This window comes from Lathyrus oleraceus, chromosome 3 (assembly GCF_024323335.1).
Source record: "Lathyrus oleraceus cultivar Zhongwan6 chromosome 3, CAAS_Psat_ZW6_1.0, whole genome shotgun sequence".
NCBI classification, from domain to species: domain Eukaryota; kingdom Viridiplantae; phylum Streptophyta; class Magnoliopsida; order Fabales; family Fabaceae; genus Lathyrus; species Lathyrus oleraceus.
The window spans coordinates 352480794-352498261 of record NC_066581.1 but is presented as its reverse complement, the minus strand read 5'-3'; the positions used below and the strand labels follow the sequence as shown (position 1 = coordinate 352498261).

At 36.5% G+C, this 17468-nt stretch overlaps 1 pseudogene; it reads left to right on the top strand.

The window, feature by feature from the left end:
• The first annotated feature begins 11787 nt into the window (after positions 1 to 11787).
• Positions 11788 to 17198, top strand: LOC127131253 (lecithin-cholesterol acyltransferase-like 4; annotated as a pseudogene).
• Positions 17199 to 17468: the final 270 nt, after the last annotated feature.

Below are 17468 nucleotides of genomic sequence, written 5' to 3'. Positions count from 1 at the left end.
AAGTTTCTAATCATTAAAACATGTCTAAATTTGAAATCACAAGCAAAAAAAGTTTTTAAAAAGAGGGAGGAATTTGGAAATTAAAGAAGTTGGAAGAGATGAAGAGACTACCCTAGGCAAAAATTAAAAGTTAAGAGTTGAAAAGATCTGACCAATGAGATGCAATCCAACAGACAAGAATTTCATATAGAAACCCATTTTCCTTTGGACTTTGGCAATCAATAAGCAATATCCAAGCATCATATGAAGATCAAGGAATCAAATAAAGATGACCATAATATTCAAGCAAGCATTCCAATAACTATTAGTCTTCAGTATCTTCCAATGTAGTAGATGAAATACTCCTTGATCAACTCAGAACAAATATCAGACATATGCAATAATAACAATATAACAATTAAGCATAGAGACAGGGTAATAGATGAATCAAAGGGATCCAATATCTTACATAGGATGAAGGCATAACCAAATATAGATCAGTCTCAAATGTTGGCATTAGCCAAGTCCTTTATCACATAGAATGTTGCTTAATTCTTAGTCCAAAAGTTCAGATCAAGTCCAACAGTCCACCAGCATATTTTTTAGAGTTTTTTTTGTGTTTGAATGAGGCATTGAATGAGGCTCTCATGAGGAAGATACTTATAAACAAGTAGCTTCCCTGTGCCATGAACACAATAACCCAACAAATCCACCACATTCCTATGCTGCACACGAGCTAACAACTTTGCCTCATTCATGAACTTCTTCTTTCCTTGATTTGATGTCTGTGATAATTTCTTCACAGCAATTTCTTTACCATCACTCAATTTCCCCTATAATCTCAAAAAAAATATATTAATATATCCAATAAGTGCTTTCAAAGCAACAATAGATAAGAAGCTTTATAAATTCACCTTGTAGACAAGTCCAAAACCTCCTTCACCTAACTTAGAATTAAAATTATTGGTGGTAGAAACAAGGGTTTCATATGAAAATATCTTCTATTCTCGTGAAGCCATTCTTTGTATCTCGGCTTCATTGTTTTGTTCTAATTAAATTAAACACAAAATCCATAAGCAATTAAGAATAAAATATGCTTTTATTTTATGAGACAATTCAATTCATGAACTATAAAAAAATAAACTGAGTGTTGTGGATTATAAGTACCTGTAGTGGAACCGAATTTGAAGTGTTTGAGAAAAATGTGAAGAAAGGTATGGGATTTGTCCATACGGCGGTGGTGGCTGCTGCTCATCTATGGATTGGTTCCCAATTCCAAGAACAACCCATGAAATAGAAACAGACACAAAAGGGTTAGTAGTTTTGTTGTTGAAGGAAAGGTTTGTTATGTGTTTTTTTGTGTGTTAATTTTATGAGGAAGAGAGATTTGAGAAGAAGAAGAAGAAGAAGAAGGTGAATAATGTATGGCTTATGTTGTTTAGTTTGAGAGAGAGAGAGAGAGAGAGAGAGAGATAGAGAGAGAGAGATAGAGAGAGAAAATAAAGAAACATAGACCTATGCTAAAAAAACAAGAATAGAAACGTGTTTGTGTTGACCCACTGACGCCTGCTTGACTAGAAGATCATGACTCATGACTTACATCATTAAGAAGCATCTCAACAATTACGAGTATATATTTTTCTTGGACTACAAGGTTTTTTGGTCACTATTTTTTTTTAATGTTAGGCGTATCAAAATGGATAGAGGTCATCGCCTCACCTACCAACTATGCACGAGTAGTAATTAGGATGTTTAAGAATTACATATTCCCTAGGTTCGGAACACCTCACCTAGTTATAAGCAACAGTGGATCTCATTTTATTTCAAGAATTTTTAAAAAACTTTTGAACAAACATGGCGTGAGACATAGGGTAGCTACACCATATCATCCACAAACCAATGGACAAGTAGAAGTATCGAATCAAGAAATAAAATAAATTATAGAAAAAACGGTCTCACTTTCCAGGAAAGATTGGTCCTCTAGACTTCAAGACACTTTATGAGCTTATATGTCTACCTATAAAACCACTATAGGAACAACACTCTTCAATCAAGTCTATGGGAAGTCGTGTCACTTGCCCTTCGAACTAGAGCATAAATCCTATTGGGCCATTAAGACCCTAAATATGGACTATCTAGAAGCTGGAAAAAAACAACTGTTAGATATCCAAGAATTAGAAGAACTCTGACGCGACACCTGTGAACATGTGTAATCCACAAAGAGCGAACCAAAGCATGGCATGACAAGCGTATCACAAGGAAGGAATTTCAGGTAGGCGACATAGTACTTTTATTCAACTCTAGGTTACGCTTATTTCCTGGTAAACTACGTTCCATATGGACTGGACTGGACAGTTCGAGGTCACGAGAGTCATGCCCTCTGGTGCAGTTGAGATTAAGAGCCAATCAGCTGACCCGTTCATGGTTAATGGACAAAGACTTAAACACTACACCAACGGTGACATGCCTACCTATTATTCTCGCCATGACTTAATTGAACCACCATTTGCAACACAAGCATCCTAATTACACCACTGTTGAGCTACCGACACTAAACAAAGTGTTGCATGGGAGGAAACCCACGATTTCATTTATTTTAGCTTTTGCAGTTTTTTTTTCTTTTCTTTGAATAACGGTGATTTATTTTACTCCTACAAACAATACTAACTTTTAGTTGATTACCTTACAGGCTTAACTCAGACTAATGTTTCACACTAATCATTTAGAGATGAAAGGTACTAATAGCATGCAAGCTATTTTCAGAAATGAGGCTCAAAGAAGACGCTATGAAGTCTTGGCTACACGAACCATTTCGCCAACCAGATGCCCTGACTTCCTTGGCCTAATAGCTTTAGGCCTCTGCGATAGTGTGAAGTTTATGTTCAACCAGCTTAATTGGGACCACTTATCTTTCCATGGGCAGCCAACCTACAAAAACCTAACATTGGAATTCCCGAGCTCCTACTGATACAACCCTAATGTGGGAATATACCGTGTCGAGGGATTTGCTACCTTCTGGCTCTTTGGGAAGGAATACAGACAGACACATAATGAGTTGGCCAGACTTTTAGCCTTCCAGTATGATCCCCAAGCCTACACCGAAGTACCAGTAGGTTATGATATGCAATGTGAACTCGACTTTTTCTGGGGTAGCATTACTGAAGATTACCCGCCTGATTACGAAAGAATGAATCCACCCATAATCTATAACCCTTCCATCTGGTATTTCCAGATGGTTGCAGCTCAAAGTTTCTTTGGTAAGGCTGAAAATATTGGACCTGTCAGTAAATAGGAGGTCTTTCTCATATTCAGTATTTTTCGATCCCGCTCCATACACTCTGCTGCTTTCCTGATGGAAAATTTCGCCAAGATAACCGCCCAAATTGTCGAGAACATTTATGTCGGCGGTATGGTCACCCATATCGCCATAGATTTAGGCCTCCACAGCCAAGTTGTGCACCTCGAACCTTTATGCGATTATAACCTGATTAACATTCAACATTGCCTAAATAGAGGATTAGTGAGGCAAGAAGGACCCAATACCTACAAGATTCTAGTCCTTCAAGATCCAGTACACCAATTCACTATCTCAAACCTAGACAGGATGAACGTGCATAATTGGGACAACTAGCGATACCTTTTAGGAAATCAAGTGGAGTACCAATCATCTGATACTGACGAAGCCCCCCCCCCCCCATCACCCCTGGCTGAACCAATCAATCATGACCCACTTATTGTCGAACGTACTGGCATTAAAACTGATATTTCAACTCTCATTAGCGTTCTACATAACTTCGTGGATTCTATGCAAAAATAGATGAACCACATTTTTCATGAATTCTATTCGATCCATAGATTTTTGGGAATTGAGGATGATGCTTAGTTCTTGTGTGAGGAGGAACTTATTTCACCGCCGTCATAAAGTCTACTTGAAATTTACTTTACTTTTATTCTGCAGCTATTTTACTCATGCACTTTTGGGCTTTTGCTCATTTTTTTCTAATCTTTAATGCATATCTTGATTATTGTATTTCCCGTGTTTTATTTTTCCCTACTTTCTAGATAAATTTATTATTTTAGTCATTGCATGTGTTGTGATATCGAGTCTTTATGCATGTCTTTTTGTCAGTTATTAATTCTTCCATTTCATGAACCATACACTTTTTTTTTATTTAAGTAAACAAGTGTTATTTGTAATTTCATGGCGATTAGACCAGTTATAAATAGGTTATAAAGAGTTGGGAAAACCTATAAAAGATCAGTATCGTCTTAACTTCGTAAGTCTCCTAATTTTGGAGATCAATTTGGATACTTGTTATGTTACGGCCTTGAAATCTCGCCCCTAAATAAATCTTTGAGTAGTTTATCCTAGCAGTCAGCACCATCTAAATCACCATCGAGTAAGCGGACCGATGCAAATAGGTGAATGATCCCACGATAAAAAGAAAGAAAAGAGAAGTAAAAATCTGGAAAAGTAAGAAAAAGAAAGGAATTTTCCTTCTAAGTTAGGTGACCCTCAACCGGTCATTTAGCCCAACGGCTGTGAAACCTTTAAGAATATTGCATATTCATCAGAATTTTTGACAAAATATGAATCATGGTCACGAACAGGTTCGACTTTCGTGTATGAAAAGATAAAAGGCTTAATGTGATTGCACATGAATGAAAAGGGACGAACCATGGGACGAGTAAGTTAGGCACGAGAATAACAACGTAATGCGAATTGGTTTGTATAGAGAGGAGATTTACGACCGCAAAACGCGGAATGTGTCACTACGACACCCTTGGCTTGCGAGTTAGTACCTATCAATATGACCTTGAGTAATTAGAGTATTTATCCTTAAATAGTTACAAAGGCACCATGTGAGAAAATTCTTTACTTTGAATAAATTTTGAATGATAGCAAATTGTGTGATCATCATCCAAATGTTGGTTGTGCATTACCTTACATGATACATTTGTGTTTTTATTGTGTTTTTATCCCATTCTATTGTTGCATGACTGTACATAAAGACCTACATTGATACATCTCTTAAAAGAACTCATAAAATCCATTTTGTGTCAGTATGCATCAACACATAATCCCATGCATCGATACATACAGTATGTTTGTGTCAGTATGCATCAACACATAATCCCATGCATCGATACATACAGTATGTTGTAAATCACAAAATTCTTTTGTTCAGTATGCATCGATGCATACGAATCATGTATCGATACATGGACAGGCAAAATGCTCTATGGATCGACCCATACGTGCCTTGCATCGATGCATGATTAGTTGAAATGCCCTATGTATCAATGCATACGAATTATGCATCGATCCATGTTAGTGGAAATATCATATGCATCAATACATACGAATTATGCATCGATCCATGCTCACTTAAATTCACCAAAAACTCACTTATCTTACAGTATGCATCAATGCATACCCTCATGTATCAATGCATAAGTCTGTTTTATGTTCTAACAGCTTCTGTTTTTGCATATAAAAGAAATGTTATGACAGCAGTGGTCAACACGAATTCTAAGAGGGAAAAACAATTGAACACAAGATCAAAGAAGTGTGTAGCAGCAATTGTTTTTGAGCAGATGGAAACCTGAAAGAGACTTCATCTTCTCCATCTTCTCAATCACTTTTCTTCAAGAACATCAACACATAACCATTCTTGTTCTTTGGATTAAAGGATCAACGAGATAACGTTCAGTGGTACGATCAAGGATCTAGCTGAGGTTTTTCAGTGGAACGATCGAGGATCTAGCTGAGTTGAAGATTGAAGGGGGTTTCGAGGAAAAACCTATTGGTTTGTCCTTCAAGAACTGGAGTGTTCTTGCGGGTTTGTGAGTCACGTTTGCAGAACAGATTCAGCCGCAGCGTTGCGTTTGGAGATCGGGGGATTTCGCAAGCAGGTCGTGGAACCGGTGAATTGTTTGCAATTTTGTGCAGGAAATTCTTGATTGTGCTCAGATCAAGTGGAGGTTTCATACAAGAAGAAGTTCTTGGAATTTAGAACTCTGTCTTAGTATCATAACCTTGTATCAACGAATTCGGCAATAATTGATAATCAAAGTTCTCAATTTCATTTGAAATTGAGAGGGAGACGTACCCACACGCGAGGACGACGTGGGGAACTTCCTTACCAAATCTCTGCGTATCGTATTCTTCCCTTACTCCTCTTTACGTTTCAAACAGTTTTCGCAATTTCAGTTAGTGTGTTGTGATTGTACCTTTTACAGGACAGCAGTGGCAAGAAAACTTCTTTAACTAAACTCCACTGCTGTTCATCATTGATCACATACACACCAACTGTTTGACAAAATTGTTAGCTAGGTTTTATTCATTGGAAATAGACTTTAATGATAAGTGCATTCAATTAGCTAAAACTCTGGTGTTGATAGTTTCTGTCATTCTCATTCAAATCCAGCATTAAACTCGTGTGTCCGGTTTTCTAGTAGCGGTTCAGAATATACGGAAGTCGATTCGGGACTGATATTTTCCGCCAACTTTAAAAACTCTGATAAAACTTTAAATCCGTTAAATTTAAAAGAGGTGATCTATTCACCCCCCTCTCGATCACTAGCCACACCGTCTAACACACCAATGTTTTCTTCTTCATAAGTGTTTGCTTAAGGGCAAGCAAAGGTTCAAGTATGATGGCGTTTGAATAACACCAAATTACATCGTTATTTTGACTCATTTTGTACATCGCTATCATTTTAGCTCTATTTCCAGTGTTATGTGGGTGCTTTGTCTATATTTCAGGTATTTAACCATATCGGGACCATATGCAAAGAAAGGAAACAATTCAGATGCAAAATAATGGAAAAATGGAAATTCCAAACAAGGCGACCTACATGGCGTTCGCTATAAGGAAGACCATATTAGAAATGACGTGTCCCACTCACCAATGGGTGGATTGACCCACTCTTCCACACGTTGGGAAGATGGAGTTCGCCCCCTTAACATGGCGTTCTCCATCCTTTGTGAAAGGAAGTCGGTTAGAAAATGGACCCACTTGGTCTTCCACTCTTTCCATGTTCCCCTATTTTTTCTCCCACGAAATGAGAAAGCTTCACATGCCATTTTAGGTTTTTGGAACATTATAAATAGGCTTCAAACTTCATTTTCCAAACCATTCAAGCTTAGCACAATCTTAAGCACGAAAATCACCAATCAAAGTTATAACTCGTCCTTTCGAGGGGTTATAACACCAATGAGTATTGAGTTTGTACGAAGTTTAGAGCATTTTAATTTCTCACATTTTAAACTTGCCACCATTTACATTCCTTTACCAGTCTTCAGCAAATTTACTTTGTATCACATTTAAGCCTCTGTTTGGAGCAGGTTTTTATCGCATTTTGCATTTTATTACAACTTTATTTATTTACTCGCTCTTTATTTATCTCGCCTCGCAATACTTTTATTTACAAGTCTTATTTATCACACCGTATTGCTTTAAACTATTTTTCTGCAATGTTTACTTCTAAGCTTCAAACTTATACTATCATGTTTGTTATAAGCATATCCAACTAATTCATTAATGATGGGATGTGAGGACCGTCACTTGTCGATACTCTAACTGTTGCTTCTTTAGGATTTAGATTATGGGCTATTTTAATTTTAATTCAATCTTTTTGAACTCAATTTAATCGGTCACTGCAAAAGTAGAGTTGTGAAAACGTCGGGTAATATCAAAAGTCGTCTGACATTAAAGAATAAGATTGGTTTGTTTTTTATAAATGAATATCGCGAAAGCACTTTGTTAATTAACAAGGAAAGTATAATATTTCTAGAAGGAAGTTTTAAAATTATTTGCGGGCGCGTTTGTAGGTTTAGTATCCGGTTACCAGAGCGAAGACCTATAACCCTTTTAAGTTAAATTTTACAATCAAAATTACTTTTTAACTGAGTAAAGAGTCTGATTTCTTAAAAAAAGATTTACTACTTTAACATATTAAGCGCCGGTCACATGTGACAGTGGACGATATAGATTAGAGAGTCAAATCCGGTTCAGAATATGCGGAAGCGACAGTTCCTGTTCAATCACATTTTTTTCAATGTAGAAAATATTGCCCCGTACAATGATCCTATTTAGAAGCAATCAAGAGTACTGTTGTTTGATAAGAGCCACATCCCGATATTATTTTTCTAAATATATTAAAGTTATTTAATTTCATCTCATCTTTGTTTAATTGATTTGCCTTAGATAACCATCGTGACAATTAGAAACGATAGATTGATAGTTAGGTCTCTATGGGATCAATATCTTTTAAAACTACGCGATAGACTGTAGACTTGCAAATAGTTATTTCGATAGACTTAAAATCTAGAGAACAAACATCACCTTCGATAATGTCTCACTGATTTCATCACCTCCGGAATCAGCTACCGACCCAATCCACACAATGGGATTTGAGGCTCACCAACAACTATCCATCTATCCAACAACATAAATGCATGCGACATACAATACATGCAACAACAACATCATGCACAAGGACCCACCTCTATAGTCAATGTACACCTCCAATACTGGCCATCATGTATCAAACACATGTTATACAGTTCAACAATATCAACATACAACATAATAAGAAACAACAATGCATTTAAGGTTATGTCATGCCACCATATAAATAATACAATGCATATCAATATCATCACTCAGAAAAATATTCAACTTCAGGTACTAAAACTAATTTTAAATGATAGTACATACTCTCAGTTTTCTGACGCTTCAAACCATGCGTCAAACAGAGTTATGGAGCTCAAGTTACATCATTTTCAATTTCCCAATTCTTCACGTAACAGTGGTAAGCGGTTACGCTCAAATCGGTAACCGGTTACAAGCTCATAAACAGCCCAGAAACCTATTTTTTCAAGTGGTAACCGGTTATACTCAGATCGGTAACCGGTTATAGGTTCGAAGAAGAACCTAAAAACTTATTTTTAGCCGTTGAAGGTCTTTTAGACCTTCGATTGCGATTCCATAAAAACCTCCGATCTCCGAATTCGACATACTATAATTATTCAATTATTAAAATAGAAAATTCACAATAAATCACATATTAGCATAAGAAACCATTCATTCTCATCAATTCATATGTACCCCAGACCTTCCAACAACAACAGTTGCAACAATTCATCATTCCAACTCTGACCCGAAACCATATTAATTCTCACAACTTTTACAACACATAATCCAATCAAATTTCAGGGGTTTAACAACAACATTTTCATCATTCACATAATTCAACATTCATCATTCCCACAATTCAACAAAGAGAAGAAAACACAAAATCTACATGGCATAATCTACCTACCATCATAATGTTAACCCTTAGATAATCAGAACCCCACCCTTATCTTAGAGTTCCTATCATTAGATTCTTTAACCTTCAATGGTGAATCTCCCATTGAGCCCTATCCTCTTCTTTTCTCTTTCTTGCTTCTCCTCTTTTCTCCCAAAAGTTATGTTATTGAGTTTCTATCCCAAATCTCATTTTCTATTATTTTTATTGTAATTCCTATTATTTTATTAACTTATTATATTATCACTATTTTTTAATAATAATAATAGTAATAATCCACTCAAATTAAATAATTAAATTAATATTTATATAATATTAATTAATTAAATAAATAATAACTAATATGAATAATTAATTTTACTCATTACACCACCCTTTCTACCTCAAGGGCAACACAACACATCAAAATATCAATCAACACAACACAACCACAAGTATCACATAATTAAATTATGAAAAATAATTTAAATAAAATTGGGACGTTACAATTTACACATAGAGATGAGTTCATTGTTTTTACCTCTGATGACGCTTGCTTGAAGGCATTCAAAGACACTTTTATGTGAGAGATGCAGTTCACTCCCTGCTTTGGTTAGGTGTTCAGAAATTGAGAGAATTGTAATTGGTTAGGCCATGGTAACTTTGTTTCTTCCAATCATAATAGGAAAAAAAATTAGTTGCTACTCCTCGTCAGTGGAATTGTCTTCAATATGGTATTTTGGGTAGGATATTGAATTTGTTGGCTATTCCAGTAGGAATTAAACATAAACAAGTTGTCAATAAAATCGTTAAAAAGGTGATTGTTATTTCACTTGTATAATTTCACTTTGATTGAAAACTCATATGTGCTAACTCATCTGTGTGTATTAACTATTATTCGTGATGGATAGGTTCTATTGTTTTGTGGATACTTACAGCCAAGGTGTGACCAAGACATCTTTCTGAAATTCTTGTTGTAGAAGCCCTTCAAAAGATGCTGCTTGGTTGGTAGTGTTATAGATATTCACTCAACTTTTCAAGTTTCTGCTATGTATATTTACCTTTTAAACACATGGCTGATATATGCCCACAGAGAAATTTAGGCATCTACTTGTGGTGGAGAATGAAGAAGTTTTGGCTTTACTTGATACCACAAAGTGTTGTTGAGAAAGGTAAATGTCATCTTCATGCTTAGCTCTTTGATTTCTAATGTCAGCATCCCTAAAAATTATAGATGTTGCAATGCCTATAGTTTCAAATAACTCAATTATATCAAGCTAATTTGGTCTTTTTGCAGACTCTAATTTTATGGACATTGTTGCTGGTGTTTGGTGTGATACAAAATCTGTTGTTACTAGTCCAATAACGGTAGATACATTGTTGACGCGTCTGGGGAAAAAGCCTATGTTGAGTCGGTTACACGTTGCAAGCATGAGGTGACATGTAATTGAGGTATGCGTCTGGTGGAGATGCCTGCATAAGAACCGGGAGAGCAACCTCGGCCATGCTTGACAAAATTGAGGTATGCTTGCAACCGCATTGTTAGCCTGTTACTCTTTTAATATGCTTCTACTGCAAAAATGCATATTGTATTGAAGTGGTTTTAATTTTTTGTTCCATAATTAGATCAATTAGACTTATGTGTAGTGATTTCTAACTACATGTAGCTTTCGAAACTTTAAAACTAAGGTTTATCACGTCTAAATTTCTGGTTAATAAAGTTCACTAGATAATTAACAATTTGTGAGATCTAATATATCTATTAACCAAATCTAACACTTCATTTACCAATTCTGATGACAATTTAGTTCGCATGTTTGATCATCTAAAACTAAACGGTCACGGGGTTGGGTCTCCCTAATAAAATTGGCTTTGCATGTATGACTCTAGGAATTCCATTTTGGAGTGGTATGTCCTTCTGATTCATAATTCAAACCGCAGGTAATGCTTAGTTTGAAGTGACCTATTAAGATTGATTTGTTTTGTCTGATCTTAAAAATTTGGCAGTGGGTCAATGGAGTTTGTTATTCCACAAGCAAATTCATCAGCATTAATTCCCATTTCAGTTCATTTTGCAGCAACTGAGACATTTAGTGACCCGAAGGTTTGTGTTTTCCTTTATGGTATTCAATTTTATTAGGGGCAGTGGATGTAGTGTAATTTGGAACAATGTGTCAAAATGGCATAGTTAAAATTTGAAACTGACAAACAGTTGATCACAGAAAACTACCAAGTTGGGTGATTGATTTCCTCTTGATTTGTTAACATTCCATTTGACATTTTCCTAGATTACAAGTTAACATCTTGTACAATGTTTCTTGTAGGCTATTAGTTACATGGTTGAACGTGTTGTAGGAACTGTATCATTTGAAATTGTTTTTCAGGTATGGTAATACTAGATTATTCGTAATTGTTGTCGTCTCCACCTATTTGTTTTTGCCACATGCTGAATTTTTTTCTCTTAGGAAAAATGCTTGGAAACTGGAGACACAGTGTCCATTAGTGTAATCTATGGTCATACCACTGTTGTTGAAGAACATCATTCGATCCATCAAGTTATGGCTACATCTCTTGAAGAAACCCTAACCCTAAACCTATTGGTGCAAAGGTAGAATAAATGATGGACGAAAATATTCTATTAAGAGAATGACGGCTACAAAACATGATAAAAGTTACAATGATTGTCACCCTATTTATAAGTTAAAACTAGGGTTACTAGAATATGATAAAATACTAAAATACCCTCTAACAAACTTAGGGGCTAAGAAAATAGTACAATTAATAAATATGAATTACTTCTAATACCATCCCTTAATTCATATTCCATCAAAACTTGTAACACCAATTCCATCCCTTAATCTGAGAAATTGATCAGTCTTGATAGCTTTCGTCAGACCATCTGCCAACTGTTTCTGAGTGCTGCAGTGTACAACTTCTAACACTCCCCTCTGAACTTGATGTCTCAGAAAATGATATTTGGTCTCAATGTGCTTGCTTCTCCCATGCAACACTGGGTTTCTGGCAAGATTGATTGCAGACTTATTGTCAATCATCAACTTCAGAGGTTGATTTACTTTAATCTTCAGATCCTGCAATAGATTCAGAATCCACACAGCTTGGCATGCAGTAACAGCACCTGCAATGTATTCAGCTTCACAAGTTGACAACGCCACAACAGGTTGCTTCTTGGAACACCAAGAAATGGGACCTCCCAGAAATTTGAATAAGTACCCAGACGTACTTCTTTTGTCAACTCTGTCTCCACACCAATCAGAATCTGAATAACTCTGAAGTTCTGACTCATCCTTTCTTCCAGAAGGAAATAATACTCCATACTTCAGAGTTCCCTTGATATACCTCAGAATCCTGACAGCAGCTTCGTAATGGGACCACTTAGGTTTACTCATGAACCTACTAACCATCCCAACTGAATAGCAAATATCAGGTCTGGTATTGCACAAATACCTCAGAGAACCAACCAACTGTTTGAAGGTTGTAGCGTCCACATCCTTTCCATCAGAGTCAGAATCCAGTTTCTGATTTGTATCAGAAGGTGTGACAGCAATCTTACAATTCTTCAGATTAAATCTCTTCAGAATTTCTAATTCATACTTGAGCTGATGCAAAATAATACCTTTCTCAGAGTATCTGAATTCCATCCCTAGAAAGTATGTCATTTTGCCTAGATCAGTCATTTCGAATTCATTCATAAGAACTTTCTTGAACTTGGCTATCTCCTGTTCAGAACTTCCATTCAGCAGTATATCATCAACATATAAACATACCAGAGTCATATTTCCTTCAAAAGTATGCTGAACATAGACACCGTACTCCATCTCACATTTCTGAAAGCCTTGCTTCTTGAAAAATGAATCAATCTTCTGATTCCAAGCTCTGGGCGCTTGTTTCAATCCATATAGAGCTTTGTATAATCTGTACACCATCCCTTCCTGATTCTTTTTCACAAATCCAGGAGGTTGTGACACGTAAACTTCTTCTTCTAATGGACCGTTCAGAAATGCAGATTTTACATCTAAATGCATCAGAGGCCAATTCCTGTTAGCAGTTATTGCAATCACCATTCTGATTGTTTCATGTCTTGCTACAGGTGCAAACACTTCAGAGTAATCCAGCCCAGGTTTCTGTAGAAATCCTCTGACTACCAACCTTGCTTTATGTTTGCCAATTGAACCATCTGGCTTTAACTTCTGCTTGAAAACCCATCTGACGCTGATGGCTTTCTTGTCTTTTGGAAGTTCTGTCAGCTTCCAAGTCTTGTTTCTCTCTATAGCATCAAGTTCTTCTTTCATGACCTTCAGCCAGAGCTTCTTCTTAAGAGTCTCTTCTGTACTTATGGGTTCAGAGTCTACTAACATGGCACACTGAATAACTTCTCATTCAGATTCTACTTCAGTGTCTTTCAGCATGTCAAATTCTGCATATCTTCTGGGGATGTTTCTTATTCTTTGTGGTATCTGAACTTGTTCAGAGTCTTGAGCTTCAGAGTTTCTAGCTTCAAATGGTTGACTTCCTCCAGAGCTTTGACTATCTTCAGGAGTTGGCATATTTCCAGAGTCTGAATTGCCACCAGAATCTGGATTACCATCAGAGTCTGGGTCATCAGAGTCTGGATCATCAGAGTCACCTTCATCTTCTGAGTCTTCTCCAGAGTCAGAATCACTATCAGAATCAGAATCAACGTCAGAGTTTACTCCAACTTCAGAAATTCTTAACTCTGACCTTTCTTCAGAAGTTCTAACATCAGAAACAGATTGAGACTTATCCCAATTCCAAACTTCTGATTCCTTCACAATCACATCTCTGCTGAATTCAATTTTGTTGGTTTCTGGACAATAGAGCTTGTATGCACCTGTACTGTGGTACCCTATCAGAATCATCACTTTGCTTCTATCATCCAGCTTCTGTCTTCTGGCTTCTGGAACATGTTTATAGCAAACAGAACCAAACACCTTCAGATGACTAACACTTTGATTATCTCCAGTCCACTTCTGTATTGGAACTATTTCCTTCAACTTCTTCGTAGGACATCGGTTGAGTACATATGTTGCAGTGGCAACAGCTTCTCCCAAGAGCTTCTGAGGAAGTTTCTTCTCCTTTAGCATGCTTCTCACCATATCAAGCAAAGTGCGGTTTCTTCTTTCAGCAAGACCATTGTGTTGAGGGGTATAGGGAGCAGTGACCTCATGCTCAATTCCATTCTCCTCACAGAACTTCTGGAACTCTTTGGAGTTATACTCACCTCCACCATCAGTTCTAAGAATCTTCAACTTCTGACCACTCTGATTCTCAGCCTTCATTCTAAACTTCTTGAATTCATCAAACACCTCATGTTTAAACTTAATAAGGGATACCCATGTCATTCTTGTGAATTCATCAACAAATAACACAAAGTATTTATTCCCTCCAATCGATGCTACTGGAAATGGACCACACACATCAGAATGTACAACTCCAAAGGCATGTTTTGCTCTTGTAGCAGTTTCTGACGCAAATGGCAATCGTGGTTGTTTTCCTTCCATGCAAACTTTGCATGATTTTTCAGGCTTCTTAATTGCAGGAATTCCATGTACCAACTTCTTTGAATTCAGATGTTTTAAGCTTCTGAAATTCAAATGACCAAATCTTCTGTGCCACAACTCACTCTCCTTCTCAGCACTTGTTGCACTAAGACATTCTGAGTCTGTAGTTCTGACATTCACCTTGAATGTTCTATTCCTTCACTGTTCTGACTCCATAATCAACTTCTGATTGCAGTCATACAGCTTCAGAAGATTGTCCTTCATGGTAACTGAAAAACCTTTCTCAATTAATTGTCCCACACTCATCAGATTGCTTCTGATGCCAGGTACATACCACACGTTCTGAATCAATGTTGTTTTCCCATTGTTCAGAATCACTCTGACATTTCCCATACCTCTGTATTAAGATATTTGTCATCAGTACATCTGATCTTTGTCCTCTTTTCAGAGTCAAAGTCAACCAGCCATTTCTTGTTTCCAGTAAGATGATTTGAACAGCCAATGTCCATATACCACCAGTCTATCAGATCCATATCATCAGATTCAGAGGCCATCAATAGCACAGATTCGTCATCAGAACTTCTGGCTATATTTGCTTCTTCTGATTTTCTCTCCTTGTTTGACCAACAGTCTCTAGCAAAGTGACCAAACTTCTTACAACAGTAACATTGGATCTTCTTCTTGTCATACTTCTCTTTTCCCTTTTGAGCATTCTTTTGTCTATCAGAGGTTGAGCTTTCTGACTTCTGACCACCATCAGATCTTCTCCTAGCTTCTGACTGCTTCTGATACCTCCTATCAGAAGTTGCTTTCAGAGCCTGTTGCTCTACTTCCCTTTCAGAAGTTCTCTCAGTCAAACGCAACTCTTGCGCTTCTAGACTGCTCTGCAGCTCTTCAATTCTCATGGTGCTCAGATCTTTGGAATGTTCTATTGCTACCACAATGTAATCAAATTGAAAGGTAAGGGATCTCAATACTTTCTCCATGATTGTTTCTTCAGAAAGAGTTTCTCCACACGCTTTCATCTCATTAGTGATCAGAATCACTCTGGAGATGTATTCAGAAACTTTCTCATTATTCTTCATGTTGAGCTTCTCATATTTCTTTCTCAAGGACTGAAGCTCCACCTTCTTCACTGATGCGTCACCACCATAACATCTAACCAGTGTGTCCCACGCAGCCTTTGCTGTCGTTGAATCTGCAATCTTCTCAAACACATTTACATCAACACATTGATGAATGAAGAACAATGCTTTCTGATCCTTCTTCCTTACTTCCTTCTGCGCGTTTTTCTGTTCATCTGTCGCATCTGCTGCTACCGGAACATAACCATCAGTGACAAGATCTAGAACATCTTGAGCACCGAACAGTACACGAATTTGGATCATCCAACGATTCCAGTTTTTACCATCAAATACTGGAAGTTTGGTGTTCATGTTGCCGTTTCCGTTCATCTTTCTACCTTGCACAGTACACTCAGATTTCTCACAGTGTTTCCCAACCCACAGAATTAAAATTCTGATCAGATTTTGTTCAAGATTCAACACGAATCTAAGAATCAAAATCAAACACACAAGACCTCACGTTCACTCGTGTTTCCCGTGTTTCCCAATGAATCCGAACTGGGCTCTAGATACCAATTGTTGGTGCAAAGGTAGAATAAATGATGGACGGAAATATTCTATTAAGAGAATGACGGCTACAAAACATGATAAAAGTTACAATGATTGTCACCCTATTTATAAGTTAAAACTAGGGTTACTAGAATATGATAAAATACTAAAATACCCTCTAACAAACTTAGGGGCTAAGAAAATAATACAATTAATAAATATGAATTACTTCTAATAAAACCTACATCAACCCCAACTTGATCCTGTGTAATTGACACGTTGCATTGGTGGCTCGATTCTTAGTGCTTTTAACATCGACGGATCCAGGAACGTGTTTGGGTTCGATTTCGCTCTATCGAGTATAAGCTAAAAACTAAGGTTTGATTATGTTATGATCCTTCTACGGGTAAACCTTTTTTAGGCTGAATATTTGTGATATTTTTGATCATGTTTGTTAGAATAAGGAAAACCTGTGTAATAAAGGATCAAAAGTAAACAATTGTGGTACCTAAAGATAGACATGGACTCCATGCAATTGATTTTTTAGATCCTAGTATGGTATGTGTGGTTTGAACTGAATTTTTGTGTGAACTTCATTGCTGATAAAAGTTATTTGTTGTAACTATGTATTTATTTTGTGATTCGCTCAAATGAAAGTGAGATTATATATTATTTTCATGACATGATAGTTCAAATGCTAAAATGCGGGAATCAAGAGGGGAAGTTACTTTTTGGCTTTGGATATGATTTTCGACAAAGGAATAGGTAGCTAACTAATCCTAAACTGGAACAAGAACATGAGCGATTTAATGATAGTGATTTGATCAAACTTTAAAAATGAGTTCGTTCACTTCTTATTACTTACCCAAATTAATTTATGATGTTTATTCATTTCGGCTTTGTGCAAAATATAAATAGATTCTATCTCAATTTTGATAATAGATTTTGACCCTATTTACATAAATAATTAAATTTGTAGCTACTTCAAAGAAGTGTTATATATTGGTGTTAAAACTCATATTCGACACTTTTTTTCTCT